Here is a 21,841-nt window from a genome sequence, read left to right on the forward strand (position 1 = left end):
ATAAAATAAATAAATATATATATATATATATATATATATATATATATATATATATATATATATCCAACTGTGCCACCCAAGTGCCCCAAGTTCTGTTATTCTTTAGAGAACTATACTTAAAGTTTTGAAAATAGGGGTGCCTGGGTCCCTCGGATGTTAAGCGTCTGCCTTTGGCTCAGGTCATGATCCCAGCATCCTGGGCTTGAGTCCCATGTCTTCTCCCTCTCCCTCTGCCACTCCCCCCTGCTTGTGCTCTCTCTGTCAAATAAATAAAATCTTTTTAAAAAAAATTTTTTTTGAAAATATAGAATTGATTTCATTAGTGTTCTATCTTACAGCTGGCCTTAAGTACTTAAGGATAATTCTGTTATGCACAAGCCTAACACTCTTTTTGGTATGCCATCTCCAAAAAAGTTTATTTTCCCATTCCCATAACATCAGTCCACATTCAACCTGGTTTGATATTGATAAATGTTAAAACGTTGGTATAAAAGACAAAAGAGAACTATTTTCAATATATGTATTTTTAAACCTCTAAATATTTTACATATTAGAACACAACCCCTAGAAACAATGATTTGGGAATAAGGTTTACTTACCAATTGTTATTTAAAAGTCAAGATTTTTTCAAAATATTTTCTTTAAAGAAGATATTTTAAGTCATTAAGTAATACATAAAACTAATATTTGGTTGATGATATTGCTCTGATTTTATAAGATTAAAATGTATTGAGGATTTTTTAGTTTTCTAGGAAACAGATTTATTAATTAAAAGTCCTTTTTCTTTTGTCTTCTTGGTGTTTAAAACCAGAATTTTCAAATTAAGATCAGAAAGAATAATCTTCAGATAGTAATCACAATTATTTAAATATATTAAGCCTGAGAGAAATGGGACATTGGTGGATATAACAAATGCTTCACCACAATGTACTTTACTATGCTTCAAATTAAGATTTTTTTTCAAGCTATATCATACAGTAAAGTCACTCAGACACCAATATTGCACCTTAACTTTCTAAGAAACTCCTCTTTTCTAAGAAATCTGTATAGCATCTTGAATCTCCCTCCAAATATTTTTTTATGTTTTAACTATAATTGATATAAGTGCATCCTCAAGTTACTGTAAATACTACTTTTTAAATTGGTGTAGGTTTTAGCTTTTCACTTCCAGATTTTAACAAAGGACACCATTACCACCCATCTACCCCCATTCTCTCCACCCAGTTAGTAAACTGCCTGCTTACACTACCTTGTGAATTGACCACACTTAACTACAAATTTAAATACCTCCAATCATCTTTTAACTTTCAAACTGAGATATCTTGCTCAAAAAAAAATAAAAGGGGGAAATTTCAAATACCCCCATGATACTATACAAAACTTTCTGCCTGAAAGAGCTTAAACAAGGTCATTTTACATAATAGTGTTTTCTCAATTGCTATTTTTATTGTTTTATTTATGCAGCATATTTCTTCTGAGCTTTTTTCATCACTGTTCATCGTCATCAATATCTTAATAGGTAGGGGATACGGGACAAAATTACCATTTTCCCTTTTACAGACAGAGTAACAATTAGTTTTCGAAACAAGATCACTCATTAAGATAGCAAGAGAACAAGACTGGATTCTTTGTCCCAAAGCAATGCTCTTTTCACTACCTCTCTAATTCTTTAGGTCTCCATTATTTATTATTTGTTAATAAATTACGCAGCTGAGAAAGTCAAGACAAACAGTCCTGGCTAGAACTACAGATAATTTCCTGCAGAGTACTATGAACTTCAATTCTACAGCATAACACATCCAAACTCTTTTAGTCCTGGGTGTCTCCCAAGGGTCTGGTGACAATCATATCAAATTGAGGATCCACACTGCAGTAAGTACCACGCTAAGCACACATGCGCTCATCTATACTTGGAATTTTTAGTAAGATTTTTGCCTTTTCTCGACTTCCTAATGTGTAAATCCTACTTATCCTTTCAAAACCATGAGCAAAAGCTACCTTCTTCAGGAAGTCTCACTTAATCCTCCTGCTCCCCTTCCCCTTAATCCCTCAGGGCTAAAAGGAATCTCCTCTTCTGAATTCCCAGAAGTATTTTATTGGTATCTTTAATTCCACTTAACACATTTTACTTTATAACGTAATATTTTATGTATCTTAACTCTGCTATTAGTCTGCAAGTTAAGATCCATAGTAGTTAGTAAGACTTCAATACATGCTTTCTAAAAGCCAGTCAATATATTATAGGGATAGATAGTACAGGAATAAAAATAAAATGCTGGGCATTTTCAAATGGGAAATTACCAAAGAAACTACATGCACTCTTGAAAAGGTATTATAGGGCTGGATAATAGTAAAGGGATACACAATAGTTAACGTAATACATGCTAATTAATTAGATACTGAAATTTCATTTGATGCAATGGGTTTACCAAGTATTCCAATTAAGAATTTCATTGGCAGCGTTATCAGAAGGACTAATCTGAAAATGGCTATTCTTTTGCATATGTAACAAAATTCAAACTCCTTTTCAAGGCTAACAAGACCCTGCATACTCTGGCCCCCAGCCAACCTCTCCCACCATATTCCCTGTTCCTCTGCCATACAAAGTTCCTGTCCAACTACCCAAGCTCTTTTTTGCCTAAGGCTTTTGCCTTGGGCCATTCTGCTACCTGGAACACAGTTTTGTCACCCTCCTTACCACCTACCAACTACCTCATGTTCTTAGACTGGCTCCCCATCCTTCAGATCTTAGCTCAACAGAACTATCGGGCATTTCTACCTTAAAATAAGTCACCCTAGGCTTCCCAGCTATTATTCCCTATTGTAACGCTTTTATTTCTTCCTTTATCACATTTTGTATTTTTTGTTTCTTAGCTTGTCTATTATCTGTCTGCTCCATCAGATGACATGACAGCAAGGATCACACCTATACAACTACCAATTTAGACCTAATACCTGTATATATAGTAGGGTCTCAATTCACTTGCTTAAAGGAATAATGAAAAAAATGCCAAAAACATGAATTTAAAACTAAAGTGTATAGTGGCGCCTGGCAAGCTCAATGGGCAGTGCATGCAACTGTTAACCTCAGGGTCATATGGTCAAGCCCCATGTTGGGCATGGAGCCTACTTAATAAATAAATAAGCAAGTAAATAAATAAATAAAAATAAAACTGAAGTGTATAAGTTGACTTTAGTGTCTTCATAAGTTTCAACCACAAATACTGTAAACTAAAAGCAGTGGACCTGGGTTCAAATTCATTTAGCTGCATATGACCTTTGTAGGCTTGGGCAATTTACTTAAGCTCTCTAAATCTCAATTTCTTCCAAAAGAAAAAGGACTAAAAATAGTATCTACTTCTCAGAAATGTGAAAACTGGGGCGCCTGGGTGGCACAGCAGTTGAACGTTTGCCTTCGGCTCAGGGCGTGATCCCAGCGTTATGGGATCGAGCCCCACATCAGGCTCTTCTCTGTGAGCCTGCTTCTTCCTCTCCCGCTCCCCCTGCTTGTGTTCCCTCTCTCGCTGGCTGTCTCTGTCTCTGTCAAATAAATAAATAAAATCTTTAAAAAAAAAAAAAAGAAATGTGAAAACTGAATGACAGAGAACTGAATATTTCTCCCTCCCCTTAGCTATTAAATACTCAATAAATGCTTGATATTATCATGCATATTAGAATTTCTTTTCTTTCCCATTGGTTATTAGTTCTTTCCCTGGCATCATTTGCCTCACTTAGAGCAACACTTTAATGTTAATTAAGTTCTTTCTTACTTTTTTTTTTTAGTTTTGTAAACAACTTTATTAAGGTATAACTGGCATGCATAAACTACATTAAGGTTGTCTTTTAAGTGTCATCTTGGCCCAAAGAGTCTTCTAGAAAATGTGATAAGGAATGCTGATCAGCAATATTGTATATAACCATCCATGCTATGTGAAGACAGGTATGTCCCAGTTGGGGAATTCTTTAGGAATTACTATGTTTAAATGTATTGAACAAATATTTCATGGGCACCAGCTTGTATCAGGCAGTGTTCTAGGGATGAGGAATATATCAGTGAATAAAATGGTCAAAAATCCCTGCTTTCCTGTTGTTGATATTCTAGCATTATTTCCTATAATACAAAAGGATTTATGGATTTTAGGAAATTTGTGAATTTTTTCAAAAAAAGATTCTTTTAAATATCCATCCACAGTGCTTAAAAAGCAAGGCTATAGACTCGCCTATCATAAGAAATGAGTCCATCTCTAATAAAGGCCACCTCTACAATAGGTTTAAAGTGTCCCCAGCAGGATCTGATAGTCATACCCAAGTTATAGCTGTTTCATTCCTTTGCAAGTTATTGTATAAGGCAAATCCTGGCTGCAACTTCTCTACTTCTGAAGCTAGCAGTAACAAAAATCAGCTTTCCACCTCTCAAATCCGTGAAATCCGAGGTCTGAATATAACAGGAGGAAATAAATACTTAGGGAAAAACATGGAAGAAGGTAAAAAGGAAGGAGGGAGTTTTCACTTGGCTTCAGAATTTCAGCAAGTCAAAAAGAAAGTGCTTGTTCAATTCTGTTATTTCTCTAGAGTCTCGATAGTGTTGTATCAAACTGTTGGTTGCAACTCATTAGTGGGCCATGAAATCAATTTTGTGGGTCGTGACTAGCATTTTTTCCCCAGAATAGGAAAAAAAAAAAAAATCACAGTACAACACACAGTGCGAATCTTGTTCTATGAAATGTGTGTCTCACATATGTATGTGTCTTGTTACATGTATTTATATACCCAGTCTTATATTTCTTATCATGAGTCAAAGGTAAAAATACCATGGAACCTTCACATGTCCAGGAGGAGTAAAGGGGGGAGGCTCACACGTGGGTGCAAAAGAGAGAATAAGCTGAGTTTTACGAATCAAATGAAGTCCAATATTAAAACTTCTCCAAAATGTTAATCGGCTTATAGATTTTTAATTTAAGCCTTTGAGGGGACAGTAAAGAGAAGCATTATGACCAGATACACTTACTTTAATTCAGAAAATTGATGATCATTTAAAACATTTTTTTTAAACCTCTCTCTGTAAGACATAAAATGTTGTATTTGGAAATAAAACTAAGGACATGCTGAATTTATCTTTAGGTTCAACTTCTAGCCTTAAAGTACTGTAATCACCATTAAGATTTAGCAATCCAAGGTCCTCTGCCCCTCCCTGAGAGTGTTGAACCTTCCTTCCTTTGTAAAATAGCATGTGAATACCTAGAGCAAGGATTAGCCTTATGGTAAAACAAAAAAGCAAAACAAAACAAAAATGTTCTTACCTAACAGTTGGTAAATTCTGGTTTCCCAACTGAGGTTTTAATTCTTGGCTGAAAATTATTTGTAGTGCCATATAAATATTATTTGAAATAGGAGCCCTTATATCAGGAAAGTCATTTCTTAGGATATTAATTCACACCCTTTGAATGTTATTTATTTACATGACTTTAAAAGCAATTAAGACATTTAGGGAACACATTAAACCCCAGATTAATGTGCATTTTTCTCTTGGACTATCTATCATTCAAAGACTTACCCCTACCCTTTTCCGCCCAGGGAGATAAATGTTTCAGAACCAGAGAGGCATATTTCCTTTCTGTCTGTTTCCTTAGAATTCATTTAAACATGCTTATTGAAATTTCCTGTCATGCAATATTTTAGAAAGATTCCCCAAATATATACAGCTTGCAGACTGTAAATATTGAATGACAAAATTGCTACCAAGTTTTCTTCCTTAGGCAAACAATACCACAGTCAAAATCCCCTATATAAACAATTCCAGTCAGTATGTAAATTAGATTAACATAATAAAAGAGTAAGTATAGCTGTTTTCCTCTAAGTCTTTTAAATAAATAGGAGTGAATATTCAAAACTGTAAATGCCCTGGGGGCATCAGGACTTTTTGTCAGTTATCAATACTGATCTGTAAGAAGACAAGAGTACTGTTAGTCTCCAAACTAAGTATCACTTTCTCTAAACAACACCCAAATCAGAGCACAAAGAAAACATTTTCCTCTCTAAGGCAGTGTTCAAAAAATTTTGAATTCCTAAGTAATCCCAACGAGTTACAGACTGATAAGACTACCAGAGACACAAGATTTCATGGCTTTTTTGAGACCAATTTCTTACGCCGAAAAAGGAAAGATACACGTTAAAACTAAATATGACTCTCTACACAACTGCAAAATCAGGACGCTAAATGCAAACTCATCTAAACTAATACACAAAGATTCACTTCCTTAGGCTTCACAGAACTCTCTCTAGGCCATGATTTAGTGTAAAATATTCTACAAAAAGAGATAAATATCAGAGGTAGTTGCCACCGTTGAGCAGCCTCACAAATGGGGGTGGGCGAGAGGGTCTGGGACTGAAATTTTCCTCCAAGTGGTGGCAAAGTAATCAGGTCTCTGGGGAACCAGCTAATTTAATAGGGTGGAACTAGTTAGAGAAACTAGAATCTGGATCTTGTTTTAAACTTTCAGGGTTTTATATCCTTTGTTTTGAAGAAAAATAAACTCTTAATTATTGACTATTTTAAAGTTAAGTATTGGTTACCATGAGAATTAGAAGACTTAACCACAGTTTTCTGTTAATATATCTATATAAGTAGATATATGAACTCCAATAGTTAAATACTGAGAGCTAGCAAATTTTCTTTTATAAGAGTTCCTTTCACTCCCGCATAGTGGTTAAAGTATAGACTTTGGAATCATATTGACTTGAGTTGGATGCTTGTTTGGCTACTTTTTAGTTGTATGACCACGAGCAAGTTGCTTAATCTATTCAATTAAAAATGGGAATATTAATCAGTGTCTACTAGACAGGGTTGGAATGGATATTGAGTAAAACAACGCATAAAAATAAATGGTAGCTCAAAGAAGAATGGATATTGAGTAAAACAACGCATAAAAATAAATGGTAGCTCAAAGAAGAGGAAAAAGAAGTTACTTACACAGGAAGAAGAAAGGGGAAGGAAAAATAGGATGAGGAAAAGAGAATGGGAAAGAATAGGAGAAAGAAAAAGGTAGTGGCACAGGAAAGCGGTGAAGGGAGAAGAAAGCAGAAAGAAAGAAATCCATAATTGTAATAGATTTCTTGGTAAGTACACATACTGTATTTGGTAAACACATAAGCATATAACCTTATTTGTGTCTCATTCTCCACCATTTTTCTCCAGCCTTCACCTGAGCTATCAGTCCCCAAAAAACAAGCAAATAAATAAATAAACAAACAAACAAACACACAGTCATGCTAACTGGGTTTCACTTTAAATTCATGACTACAACTAGCAACTGGTTCAAAAATAAAGGAAACTTTTCTTTTCTGGAATTAATTAATTCAGTTGCTCATTTACATAACGAAGAACCTAAGTGCTTTCCATCTTTTTTCTCTGCTAGCCTCAAGGCCAAAAGACAACAACGGCAAGTATGATATGCAGACCTAACAATGTCTATAGCAGAAGAGGGACCCTTGCTTCCCTGGAGATCTTTGTCAGGAAAGAAAAGCTTTCCTAGAAAACCCTGAATTATCTTCCCCTTCTTTTTCACTGGACAAAATGGTATCACTTGACCATGTCTTAATCAGTCTCTGGCAAGGTGAATGAAAATATAGCTGGATTAAATCAATCAAGTTTCACCCCGCTGGAGCTGGAATGGGATTCATTTTCATTAATACACATAGCTGTAAGAGTGACAGGAGATACCCGCAATATTATACTGGCAGAAGAGAATTAGATTGGCAGAAACGTCACCAGATTGGACAAAAGGGACATAAACAGTACAAAATGAAAAGAGGTGTTTGGATCTTCCAAACTTCCACAAGCAAGAAGCAGGCTAAGAAAACTACTTAGTTGCAAGCATGTGCTATCTTTCATGGAGAGGAAGGATGACTTGGAGGATGGAAATAACCCAGAACGTGGAGATAAGATCATGGAGACTTATTCTCAGGCACTGAGACCTAATGAAGGAATGCCAACCGGTGCCTAACTAGATTTCAGAATTGCTATGAACCAGTTACTCTTGTGTGACTCCCCTATTCCCCCTTTTCGAATAAGAGTGTCTGTATAGCAGTAACCCTATGCCTATCCTACCATTATATGTTGGGTTTGTGCAAAGGAAGATAATTTGTCTCTTCAGTTCACAGGTCTTCAGATCAAGAGGAACTATACTCAATGAGCTGTGCTTTTGGAACTACATCTGAGAAGTCTCACCTACACCTGAACTTGATTTATATGATGAGATTCTGAACTTTGAAGTGATGCTGTAATGAAATGAGACTTTTAGGAACCTTGGGAGTAAGTGAGTACGTTTTGTATGCAGTAGCAACATGAATCACAGGGGACCACAGAGCTGATTGTGGTAGACAGCCCCGAAGATGGCCACCAATGATCCCCACCTTCTGGTATTCATATCCTTATATAGTGCACTCCTACACTGTATTGGGTTGTTCTATGTGACCAAGAGACTCAGCAGAAGTGATAGCATGTGATGAGGTTAGGTCATAAAAGACATTGTGGCTTCTGCTTTGCTTTCACCTTTGCTTTGGGGAGCCGCCTGCCATGTCATAAGGACATTTAAGTACTCCTATGGAGAGGCCTACATGGCAAAGAAGTGAGCCCTCCTGTAAGTAGCCATGTGAGTGAGCCCTAATCAAGTCTTCAGATGAATGCAGCCCCAGTCAACAGCTTGTCTGTAGGTTCATGGGAGATACTGAACAAGAACCACCAAGCTATGCGCCATCTGAATTCCTAATTAACAGAAACTATGAGAAAATAAGTATATGTTACTATAAGCTGCTAAATTTTGGGATAATGCAGTAATAGATAATAATTAAAGGTAGTTATTATAAATTCTATATCCATTTTTTCCTAAGACTGCCTGTTCTGACACACTCAAAATCAGTCATCAAAAGAGTATTGGAAGGGTGCCTGGCTGGCTCAGTTGGTAGAGCAAGTGACTCTTGTTCTTGGGGTCATGAGTTCAAGCCCCACCTTAGGCAAAGCGTTTACTTTAAAAATAATTTAATTTAGGGGCGCCTGCATGGCACAGCGGTTAAGCGTCTGCCTTCAGCTTAGGGCGTGATCCCGGCGTTATGGGATCGAGCCCCACATCAGACTCCTCTGATATGAGCCTGCTTCTTCCTCTCCCACTCCCCCTGCTTGTGTTCCCTCTCTTGCTGGCTGTCTCTATCTCTGTCAAATAAATAAATAAAATCTTTAAAAAAAATTAAAATAATTTAATTTAATTTAACTTAAAAAGTACTATGGACTCTTTTAAAAGAAATTAACACAAAATGTTTGACAAAAATCTTCTCTTTCCACAAAAGAGCAAAATATCAAAATATCAAAGTAATGACTAGACATTAAAGATCTCTGTTCTTTGTTCATCTTCCCTTATTCAAATAATTAATATTTAAAGTATAGAAGTATTGGGGTGCCTGGGTGGCTCAGTTGGTTAAGCTTCTGACTCTTGATTTCAGCTGGGGTCATAATCTCAGGGTTGTGGGATTGAGCCCTGTGCCAGGCTCCATGCTCAGTGCAGAGTCTGCTTGTCCCTCTCCCTCTGCTCCTCCGGGAGCCCCCACTTGCATGCTTGCTCTCTCTCTCAAATAAATAAATAAATAAATAGATCTTTTTAAAAAGTATATAAGTATTTAATCAGTATGTCCCATCGAAAGGTTTAATTCAGTTGTGAGGGCCAGTGAGAAAGTTACTGGGGATGAGGAAGGAATGGAAGGGGCAGGTGAAAAGAAAGATGATACCGTGGAATAGTACAATGTAATGGTTAAGACACGCTCTGAAGCCACACTGCATGGGTTCAAATTTGTAAAATGGGAATAATTATAGCTCCTCCCTCAACCTCCCTCATAAGATTGTTGTAAGGATTAAATACATGTAAATTGCATATGAGAGCATGTAGCACATAGCAAGTGCTTAATAAATCACTTTCATTATCCTGGGAATGTGGATGGGATGAGAATGTATAGACATATTCACAAAGAAGATTCAGTCACAGACTTACTTGGCAGTTTATGCTGCTTCAATTTCCCTTCAGAACACTTCAGGAGAGTGGAAAGAGGAGCCCTGATCTAACTGGGAGGCAATTAAAACTATAGTAAGTGGCACCTATGTTTGTCTGCAGCACTTTTTTCATCCATCAGAAGAAAACCTGATGGGCAGCTTGACTATGCTCCAGGTGTTGAAAATTACATCTACTATGTACAGAATGACCAAATAATTTATTCTTCAAATTGGGACACTTTTGAGAACAAAATAGATATATTTGAAAAGTAGGCTTAAACTGGAACCATTTCAGTCAAGCAGCAAGCAACATTTTGGTCACTGTGACTATGGCACAAGTTCATAGAAAGAAGCAATATGCATGCTTTAATGAAATCAAATAATAACATTTTGCTCCTATCCACAAAAATGAAGAAATGGTATCTCTTCTTTCCAGAGTTTAAAAAACCAATCTACTTATATTGAAATAATTCCTATCAGAGATGGCCAAACCCTTATAATAATATCTATATAATAATTACCCATTGAGGCACCTGGGTGGTTCAGTTGGTGGAGCATCTGGCTCTTGGTTTCAGCTCAGGCCATGGTCTCAGGGTTGTAAGACTGAACCCCACATCAGGCTCCACACTCAGCACAGACTGCTTGAGATTTTCTCTCCCTCTCCTTCTGCCCCTCCCACTCATGCTCTCTCTCTCATAAATAAATAAATAAATAAATAAATCTTTTTTAAAAATTACCCATAACAAAAATACATCTCAGAAACACTTGGTCTTGTTGACTATACTTATCTTCTCAAAAGTCCCTCTTGCTTGCTTTCCATGATGGCACTTCCTCCCAATTTATGCTCTATTTTTTCACTTTTCATTTATGGGCTCTTCTTCCTTCTCCCATCTCTGATATTCCCTTGGTCTTTTTCTCATCCCACACATTCCCATTTGCTTTGCTGAGTTTATACACTCTCATTGCTTGAACTGTCATCCTTGAATGCTGATGACTCCCAAATCTTTTTTTTTTTTAAGATTTTATTTATTTATTTGACAGAGAAAAAGCCAGCGAGAGAGGGAACACAAGCAGGGGGAGTGGGAGAGGAAGAAGCTGGCTCCCAGCAGAAGAGCCTGACATGGGGCTCGATCCCAGAACGCTGGGATCACACCCTGAGCCGAAGGCAGACGCTTAACGACTGAGCCACCCAGGCGCCCCAGATGACTCCCAAATCTTTATTTTTAGTCTTGACTTCTCTTCTAGGCTCTAGACCTGAGCTGTCCAATACCATAGACATTAGCCACATGTGGCTATGGAGCACCTAAAATGTGGCTAGCTGAAACTGAGATGTCTGTAAGGATAAAGTACATACCATATTTTAAAGACTTAGAAAAAAATGAATGGAAATATCTCAAAAATGTTCATATACATTACATGTTGAAATGACAAATTTTTAAGAATATTAGGCTAAATAAAATGTATCATTAAAATCAATCTGTTTGTTTACTTTTTAAAATGTAGTTATTAAACGTTTAAAAGTACATGCATGGCTCACATTTATAGCTCACACTATATATCCATTTGACAGCACTGCTTTAAACTCTTATCTCCTATTAATTATCTCTACTCAGAAATTCCAACCAGCAACTCCAACTCAGTATGAAAAAACTAAACTCATCTTCTCCTTTCAGTCATTTTCCACACTGATGACGGAGTGATATTGTTAAAACACATATCCAGTCATATCACTTCCCTGCTCAAAATTCTATAATAGTCACTTTCAGGATAAAGATAATAATAATCTAAGCCTCTCAACCTCTACCTTCCACGGCTTACAATGTCTGCCTCTCTTACTCTTACAACTAATCTGAAAATTCCTGGAAGGCTGGGACTATGTCTTTCAGTCAGAAAACAGGAAAAGGCATTTCAAAGACACAGCTATTTAAAAAATTTCAAGTATGTATTAAAACGTTCTAAGTGTTTTGGGTATATTTAATCCTTACAACAACCACATAAGGAAGGTTTTATTATTCTCATTTTACAGATGAGGAAATAAGGTACAAAAGTCTAAGGAATTAGCTCAAAGTCACACAACTGGTATATAATGGAGTTCATGGCGCATCCTGTGAATAGTATACAGTCTCATGGAGCTGGAGCATGGAGTACAAATGAAACTAGAAGGTAAGCTGATCATGGCACACCTAAAATACTTTCCTAAAGAGTTGGATTTTCTTGTATGAACAATGAGGTTTTTGATCAGAAAGTGACTGTCATGCTCTAAATGATATTTAAGGAGATAATGGATAGTCATGTGGATGATTGAGGAACAAGAGACTAGAATGTTCCTCCATCTATATTCTCCCAACGTTTCCTCCAGATACCCAAATTTCGTATTTAGAAGTTTACATGAACTCCTTCTCCTTTATTCATCAGGCACTTAGTCCTAACAATTTTACCTCCTAAATCCTTCTCCAATTCATAGCCTCTCTCCAGTCCCACTGCCAATCATTTGAGCCACATCTTCACCACTTTTGAGATAACTGAAATAGCCTGTTTACTACCTCCAGTCTTACTCCATCTAGTATATCCTTCACATGCCCCTAAAAGATTGTTCTAAAATTTTACTCTGATCATGTCATGCCAATCGTAAAGTTGAAACCCATCAGTGACTCCTTATCACCTTCAGGCTCTTTCGCCCAATATTCAGGAATCTTCATGACTTCACCCTTGTCTAGCTCTCTAGTATCAACTCCAGCCACTCCCCCACCTCCTATTTCAGTCATACTAAACTATATGCTCCTCCTTATGTCTCCTCTGTGTCTTTGCTCATGCTGTGTTATCGCCTAGAACTCTTTTCCTCTTTTCATCCACCTAACAGCAGTTACCATTATTCAAGACAGCTCGAGCATTATTTCCTTTGGGAAACCTTCCTACACACTCCTTGTCTTTTCCAGGCAGAGTTAGGTATGTCTACTCTGCACTCCTGTAATATTCTACAAGTATTTATAATTCATCACACTATATTTTAGCTAAGGATTTTCTTGAATAAGTCACCCATCAGAGTAGGGCTGTGCCTTACTGATACCTTCATTTAGCCAATATATATTGAGCATGACTTCCCCCTCCCCATCTTCACCACCACCACCCAACCTTCACCCCACTCCCCACCCAAGGAATGTTCAGCTGGAGGCCAGGGATACAACAGTGAACACAATAGATGAAAATCCCCCTGACCTTGTGGAGTTAACATTGTAAAAGTGGAGCCTACGTCATTTACTCCTGTAGTTCCAGTGCCTGGCCCTCGATGAACTAATATAATAAGGTTAGAAAAGTAGATGGGCCCACCAGCCAGTCAATAGTCTCTCCCTGTCAGTCTCTTCCATAGGATCTTTTCCTTTTATCTATGTTCCCTTGTATATTTCTCCCATGTGTTAGTCGAAGTACTTCCATGTAATCTAAAATGGGTCATACTCGACCTAGACCAATTTCTTTTTTTTTTTTAAGATTTTATTTATTTATTTGTCAGAGAGAGAGAGCGAACATAAGCATGTGGAGCAGCAGGCAGAGGGAGAAGCAGGCTTCCCACTGAGCAAAGAACCTGAAACGACTCCATCCCAGGTATGTGGGATCATGACCTGAGCCAGAGGCAGACGCTTAACTGACTGAGGCACCCAGGCGTCCCATAGGCCAAATTTCTAAGCAACGTTCTATTTTTATTCTATACCTTCTTCCTTCTTCCTGTTTCCTTGTCACACTCTATTCCCATTTCCCTCTATCCAAGTACAGTACTAAGTACCTGCTATCTAGAAGTACAGTTAGGCATCTTAGTACTTTGTTTTTCCAAAGTGTCCCAAGTTCTAATTTACTCCTTCCTAATTGTCTTCAATGCCCCTGACATTAGAGCTAGCTGGTCACTAATATCTTCTGTATTGGAAAGCTTCACATTTTCTCATTTCCCACTGAGACCTCTTAAGTGCTCTGTCTACATCTATCATAGTACTTATCACCCTGGAACCTTGAATTTAATTCTTTTCCTCCCTACCATTTTCCAGAGTGTAGAACTGTTCAATATATTAACAGATGAATAAATGAATATATGTACACTTATTTATACAGTTAAATACAGTTAACCCTTGAACAATGCTGGGATTAGGAGCATCCACCCCTAAGCAGCTGATAATTTGCCTATAACTTCTGACATATCCAAAATTTAGCTATTAATAGTCTACTGTTGACAGGAAGCCTTACCAATAACATGAACAGCCAATTAACACATATATTGTGTATGTATTATACACTATATTCTTACAATAAAGTAAGCTAGAAAAAAGAAAATGTTATTAAGAAAATCATAAGAAAGGGGTGACTGGGTGGCTCAGCCGGTTAAGTGCGTCTTCAGCTCAGGCTCCAGTAGTGATCCTAGGATCCTGGGATGGAGCCCCTTGGCCCCTGCTCAGCAGGGAATCTGCTTCTCCCACTCCCTCTGCCCCACCTGCCCTGCTCCTGCTCTCTCTTGCTTTCTCCCTCTTCCTCTCTCTCAAATAAATAAATAAAATCTTTTTTTTTTTAAGAAAATCATAAGGAAGAGAAAATGCATTTATAGTACTGTACTCTATGGAAAAAAGCCCTGCCTATTAGTGGATCTGTAAATTTCAAACCGTGTTGTTCAAGGGTCAACTGTATATCCTCCCCCCTGAATTCAGCTGTATGACTTCCATCCTTCTTCTACACATTGTAGGGAGTTCTACAAAAAGAGGCTACCAGAAATACACACTTTGGACCAAAAGTTAAGAAAGTTCTTTCTTTAAAAGTGTTAGAAGGATAATTAAAATCTTAACAACATGTTTCCATATCCCAGGTCATGTCACATCTGAATGTGTACCTTAAGTATGTGGCTTTTGCATTGTTTGTAAATTCAGTTTGACCTGAGCGAGCAAAGTACGTGTTAGAATGGTGTTTCTATATGTTATCTAAGTGGGTCTTTTCCCCAGAAAGTAACTGAGCCAATGGCATGGGCTTCTTGAGATCTTGTCAAGGAGAGACAGGGCTGGAACTGAGGCAACATACTACTCAAATTTAAGTACCCTGTTGAGTGTGTGTTTGGGAGGAGGGAGGAGAGGGGATTTCTGCATGAATACAAAAAGTCATAAACTTTCCGAAGGGCAGAGTTGTAGGAAGTCTTCCACGTCACCTGGATCCTCTGGGCCATGCATAAGAAGGAACTGGCCCCGATACTCCCCGCAGAGAAGCCTTCTGTAGGGACTGGCAAATTCGCCATACTCCCCTCCCCCACACGAGTGCACCTCTACTAGTGTGCATGCAGGCGCGGTAGCTACTGCTTCTAGAACCAGCCCTCTCAACCTCCCCTCTCCTAGCCAAACTCCAGAGATGTCAAAGATTCTTAAGCAGGGGTTTTCCAATCTGCCCCTGAGGCAGGGCGGGCGGGTCCAGGCTGCGATGTAGAGAATTCGATGTCCGAGCGACCTCCTCGGAGGAGTGGATCGAGTTATATATAACCGCGCGAATGGAATGGCGCTAAAAATAAGGCAACAGCTGGCGCGTCCACAGCGCTGTGCCGGGAAGGGCGGGGGCCCGCGTGGTCCTGCGCGTGAAGGCCGCTCCCGACCCAGGGACTGGAGGCAGTAGCGTCCGCAGGCCTGGGCCGGAAGGCCGGCGATGTGGGCGCGAGCTGCTCTGGGCCCGAGACGCCTCTACCTGCGAGCGTCCCAGGGACTGGACTGAGGGCCGCTCGGTGGCCTGAGGGAAAACTTTACTAAGGAATCAGAACCCGGGGCGAACTTGCCTGGACGTGACAAGGTGGAAAGGCTAGCGCTGAGCTCATGCCCGCCCCGCCGCCAGAGGGAGCTGAGTGCAAGAGGAGGAAGCCGGACCCTCGAGGAGGCCGAGGCGTCGCCCGAGATGGAGGCACAGGGGAACCTGTGGTGGGCGGCCCCGCGCGCGCATACACAAGACTCCCGCGGCGAGCGGCGCACGGCCTTTGCGCTCCGCACTTTCCCACAAGCCCCTTCCGGCGCGCGCCCCTCGGCCCTGTGCGCCCGCCCGCGTCAGCGCCCCAACCATCAAGGCAACAATTGAAACATTTCCAAAATGGGCTATTTATTTGCTCCCAATAAATCGATCGGCAGTGATTAAGAAATCGATGTGGCTGGGGTGGGCAAGTCGCTCGAGGGGAGAGAAAGGTGCTACTGCCCTGCGCCCGCGGAGAGGCCGCGGGCGGGTGCGGGCCTGGGAGAGGCGTGTCCCGCCCGGACCACACCCGAGGGCTGGTCACCTGGGCGCGCGGGGCCTGGCAGGCCGCGTTCCCTCGGGCGGCGAGGGGCGCGCGCGCCCGCCGCCTGCTTTCCTCGGCCCCTGTTGCCTTTCAGTCTGGCGCGCCGGGCGGGCAGTGGCAGCCAGCGGCCGCAGCGCCGCTCCGAGGCTTTTGTTGCTCCTCGGCGGGCTGAATGGGGGTTTTGTAAAGTGGGACAGATAAAAATGAGCAGCATCATATTGTTTGACAGAATGATCCCGTATGATGAAGTGTTGGCTCCGAAGGGGGTGAAAATGGTGAATTCCTAAAAACCCAGCCCTCGGCTTCTCCGCAAGCTGCCGGTAGCCTGGAGGGACCCAGCCGTCAGCCGGGCCCGGCCGCATCGCTCCAAACCGTGTCGGAAAGACTCGAGTTTTCAATGCCAAGTCATTTTTAAGCCCCGATCCTGCCCAGGACCTTTCTCTTCGTGGATGAAAAGAACAATTTTCGAGAGAAAGGCTCGTTTTGATTAAATCTGACATGCTGCTGATAACTCCATGCTAATGTGAAATAATTAACATAATAGCCATAATTAAAAGCACGCTAACAATGCCATAAATTTATCACACAATTTTACTAGCTTTCTGCCCCTAACTGCTCTCTCATCGTTAATTAAACGTGTTGCCTTTTACAGAATGGATGTTTATACATTTCCAATATAAATAAATTCGAAACCATCCTCTCTCTCTCTCTCTCACTCCTTCTTCCCTTTGGTTTTCGCCATTTATAGGCACTTCTTGGCATGGGCCCTGGGTGGCGGACACCTTGAAAGTAAATGAAGTTTTAAGATGAAAATCCAAACAAAACCGTTAAATTGGCCCTTTTTTTTTTTTTTTTTTACCCCGAAGATATCTGGAGACATATACAAGGTTGGTGGGAAGTGCGTTTAAAATCCTACCCATTTGGAAACAGAAAAAATCTGGGAGGGTTCGCCACCTGGGTATCATCTCGGCCCGTCCCACCTTCCTCGGTGGTGGCCATCCAGGTAGAGGCTGATAATTGTTTAATAAATCTATGAAGATTGCCGAGAAGGAGCCGACTTTGGTTCTTGGGGCGGGGGGGAGGGCGGCGGAGGGGAGAAAAAGGAGGGGTATTTTCCAAATGGGCTCTACCTAAGTTTCGTTCCCTCTGCAATGGAGAGGGGAAGGCTGCTCTCGGTAGGGGATGCTCCCCTCACTGCGCAGAACCTGGTCCCATCTCCCCGGATTATAAGAAAAGTGCAACCGCTCACGGGCATGAGGATTCTGTCTCACTTCGGGCCAACGATTTATTCAAGCCATTGGCATATACTCTGACTTAAAGGAGGAAGGAAGGCACTTGGGTTCGCTTGGTCCTGGCGAAGGGTAGGTGGGCCATTCCTGCCTCCCACACACTCTGACCGTGCCCCTCCTCCCGTGTTGACCACTTAAGAACCCAAATTGAGTTGTAATTAATTTCCTCTTCTCCGTCATAAATTGTTCCATCCACTTCTCCCCCACCCCCATCTCACCCACCCAGAACACACTAAATCGCCCCTCCCCCAAGACGTCTCAATTTCCTTCTTATCGATCCGGACTCCACTTTTCTTGTTTCCTGTTTCTAGAAAATCGGTCCCCTGCACCACCACCACCACCCCACCCTCGATGGCTCCCGTCTGAATGGCTGCCCCATCTGGGTACCACGGACTCTGTCGGCCCCAGGAAAAACAGAGGGAGACTTATTCCCTTCACCTTTGGTTGAAAGGTTTCAAACCTTTGAACAGGTGAGACAGTGGCTGCCACCTTTTTAAATCCCTCCAGGGAAGTTTGCTTGTTGTGACCCAAGTAGTTACTCTTACTCATAATTAGTGTATGTACTCCTTCTCCTTCTTTCCATCTCCCCCAGTAGCCCTCTGCGACCCAGAATATATTTATCCACATTTCTTCCTCCCCTCAATATTTCCATTCCCTCTATCACATTTTTCTTCCCTTCACGAATGTGTCACTTTCTCTCTGTAGCTGGCTCGCTTCTTCAGTCTCGCTCTGTCCTGAAGTTTGGCAGTATCTGACGATTTGTGGGCTCTTAGCTGCAAACTGCAATTACGCGGCAAACAGGATTACTTAGCCCAAAATCTAGTCAGCGTAGGGCAGGTCCCTGCACCGCTATGGGCTCCGGCTCTTCCGCCCCGGCGGCGTCCCGCAGCGGGAACTGCGGGAACCTTCCGGCCTCCCACCTGGGCCGTCGCTTTGCCTCCTTCCGGCCCCGGGAGGTTGCGCTGGTAGTACTGCCCGCCCGGAAGGGGGAGAACCGTGGCGGGTGCGCCAGTCGAGAGTGGTCGCGGGAAAATCCCCTGCCTTCGCTGGAAATCGATATTAAGCGGTTGGGCCGGCGCGGGCGACGGACGTCGGGGCCGCAGCCAGTAGGTCCTGCAACGTCTCATCATTTAGCTAATCGAGTCGAAAAGTTTCTGTAAGGGCCAGACCCGGCATCAGATGGTAACACTGATTGAACAAGAGATTAGCACAATAGATCTCTAACCGAGGGGAAGCGTTGCTTTTCACGCTACGCGCCGTAATTAATGGTATGAATCAATTAATTTGACTTTTATTGTGTCGAATGGAAAAAGCGCAACAAATGGAACTGGCGGCTGGGAGTTGTTCACCCCCCACCCCTTCCCCCAGGGAGGTTCCAATGAGACACCGGGGAATGGACGGATCAGGCCAGGTCTTAGCCGAGGAAGGGCGAGGCAGCTACCAGCAGCGCCGAGGGAGTCCTGAGAGCCAGCCCTGGCGGGCAGCAGAATCGAAATTGGGCTCATTTGGAGGCTACTTTAAGAAGACTACCAAGGGCAGCCCCTGGAGCCGCTACACTCCCGCGCGCGCACACGTACACACGTACACACGTTCACACACACACACACACACACACACACACACACACTGCACGCGGCCGTGTCGGTCCAGCCTCTTGGGCTGCGATAGGCCTCGCGGCCCGCGCCTCCCACTGCCGCTGGACAGCCGAAGCTGGGCAAAAGTAATTTCTGAATTTTATTTCGGGTTCTTTTTTTGTCCTTCGATCTTCCTTTTGTCATTATTGGGTTGCTCGTTGAGTTGCAGCCGCAAACTCTGCAGCCGCGCGCAGTGGTGGGCTGCCAGCTCGCGCCGGTTGGGTCTGTTTCGCGGAGGGCTGTCTAGATGGCATTGCAAACGGTGCAGACCTGCAGGGCCACAAAAAGGTGCAGCTGCGGAAATCAACTCAGAGATGCATTTTAGGGTCAGGTACATTGGGGTACCATTTAGATACAAATATAACCACAAAACTTTGGAGTTTCTTGGGTGTCTCAGGATTGAGTAGCTGCCACCGCTTCCCCCGCCCCATCCCCGGCACAAACCAGAACTTTCTGCGAAATAGAGATCCAATGGGCTAGTGTTATATCCAGGAAAATCTCTAATGGAAATGAAACTCAATCTGTGTGTCTCACTGCCTATAATGAAGTAAGTTTACAGATTTTTTTTTCTAGGCCAAGGATTGAGGGAATCGTAGGCGAGAGAGACACAGACTGAGGGAATCAGAAGCACCACTGTCCACCAAGAATGAAATCGATTTCCTAGCGTCTTCTGTAAATATTTCACCAACTATATCCTCCCGGACCTCTCGCCTTCTTCTTCCTCTGGTGAGACCGGCATTCTCCTCCCAGGACTCGGCGAACAGACAGGGCTTGGGTTCAAGGAGCCCGCCACACCCGGCAGGCGCTTGCAGCTCGCTTTCAGGCGGCCTAAAACTTAGAGAGAGGTGGCGCATCACGGACTCACCCGGTCGGGAGCACTATTCCGAAGTGCGAGGTCCAAGAGCACGGGCAATGCCACGCACCCGTGGTGGGTTTGCGATCCCCCACCCCCAATCCCAGTTAAATCCCCATAGCCTTTCCTACCACCAATGATTTTCCTCGCCATGGAAACTCGGTGGGTACTAGCCGCATCCTCGCCTCCTCCACCCGCTCTGCTACTGGTTTCCGCGGAAGTTAAATCTTGGAGGAAAGAATCCACGTTAGTTAGCAGCAGCTGAGAGCCTAGACCACCCGCAGACCCGAGACCGCCCCTCGCTCCCAAGGGGCTGGGCCGCAAGGCCCGGGAAGTCACATCGCCAGCTCCCGGCGTTCTGCCGTCCCAGCCCGAGCGCAGCGTCTAAAGTAGAGGCCCGGAAGCCTCTTCTCCGCTCCACTCAACTTACCCAGGCCGCTGAGTCCCGGCTCCTTCCCCAGCGCCTCATTTCCGACTTTTTTCACATGCTAAGTCGTTTAACAACTCCCAGCAGCTAGTTACTGCCTCTTTATTTATAGGTTCACTGTTATTTTACGTCGTTTTTATTTCTCTCGGCAACTATTCTAATAGATTAATCAATAACTATTTTCTGACCTTCGGGAACCCCAGCTGATGCTGTGTGGCCTCGCGCGCGCGGGGGGGGAGGGTATATATATACACACACATATATAACACACCCACATCGAGCGGGGAAAGCGAAGGCAGTTCCCGGGTAGTTTGGCTTTGGGGGGAAAAGGTACTTGTCCCCTCAGTACGTGTCTCTGCCTAAAGAGCACTGAGGCAGGAGGGGTTCTGAAGTCTAATTAGCAAAACGGAGCTGGGTGCGCAGCCCTTACTCAAGAGCTAAAAACAATCAAACCCCCCAAACAAAACAGACTACTAAGTTTTTCTTTAAAAAGAAAAATGGAATGGGAATCTCGTTCTACGTAGCCCTGTCCCAACCTAAGGAGTGTTGGCAAATGGGGGTAAGGGGGAAGGGAGAGGGAGCAGGGAGGGCACAGCAGCAAGAGCTGCCGGGTCCCGCGGACGCTCCCAGGTCCACGCCCTCACTCTCTCACACCCACCCTCTAGCACTCACACCCATAGGCTCCCTCGACCCCCGCGCAGGGCTCCAGCCTAGGCTGGGGTCCCGAGGCAGGCCAGGACGCCCTCGGAGCCCGCGGGTTGCTGGCGCACCGTGCGGCGCTGAGTCGCGCGTCCCTCGTCCCTTTGTTGACAATTCCCTGAACCAACTTGAGTTTGGCCGGCTCCGCGGCGGCCCTGACGTCACGCGCGGTCACGTGGCCCCGCCTCCAGCTGGATCTTTAAGTAGAAAGTAATCTATCAGACCAGTCCTTAAAACGGGACTTTCGACTACGGGGGCTCGGCGTCCCTGACACCCCCCTCCCCCCGTTGCCCCTGCCCGCGCCCTCCCGAGCTGGTCGGCGTCCGGCGTCCGGCGTCCCGCGCCCGTCTGCACCGCTTTGCTCTCCACGCCCGGGCCAGAGGCCGAGGAAGGAGGGCGAAGTGAGGGGGCGCGGCGTGGAGAAGCCGCTGTAGCCCAGAGTGGCAGCGAGCGCCTAATACCGAGCGCCAGGGACAGCAGGAGTTCGAGGAGCGCGGCCGCGAGGGACAGACGGCAGCGCCCGCGCAGCGCGATGCCGGGCTGCCGAGTGTGAGCCAAGCCGGGAGGGCCCCGAACCATCTACGTCCCCCTCCCCTCTCCCAGCCTCCCATCTTTAGGGAGCACCCAAA

At 43.1% G+C, this 21,841-nt stretch overlaps 1 pseudogene; it reads left to right on the forward strand.

Annotated features, from left to right (window-relative positions):
* The window catches only part of LOC117795710, a 43,489-nt pseudogene extending 27,710 nt beyond the window's left edge, over positions 1–15,779 (forward strand).
* Positions 15,780–21,841: the final 6,062 nt, after the last annotated feature.

This window comes from Ailuropoda melanoleuca, chromosome 2 (genome assembly GCF_002007445.2).
Source record: "Ailuropoda melanoleuca isolate Jingjing chromosome 2, ASM200744v2, whole genome shotgun sequence".
NCBI classification, from domain to species: Eukaryota; Metazoa; Chordata; class Mammalia; order Carnivora; family Ursidae; genus Ailuropoda; species Ailuropoda melanoleuca.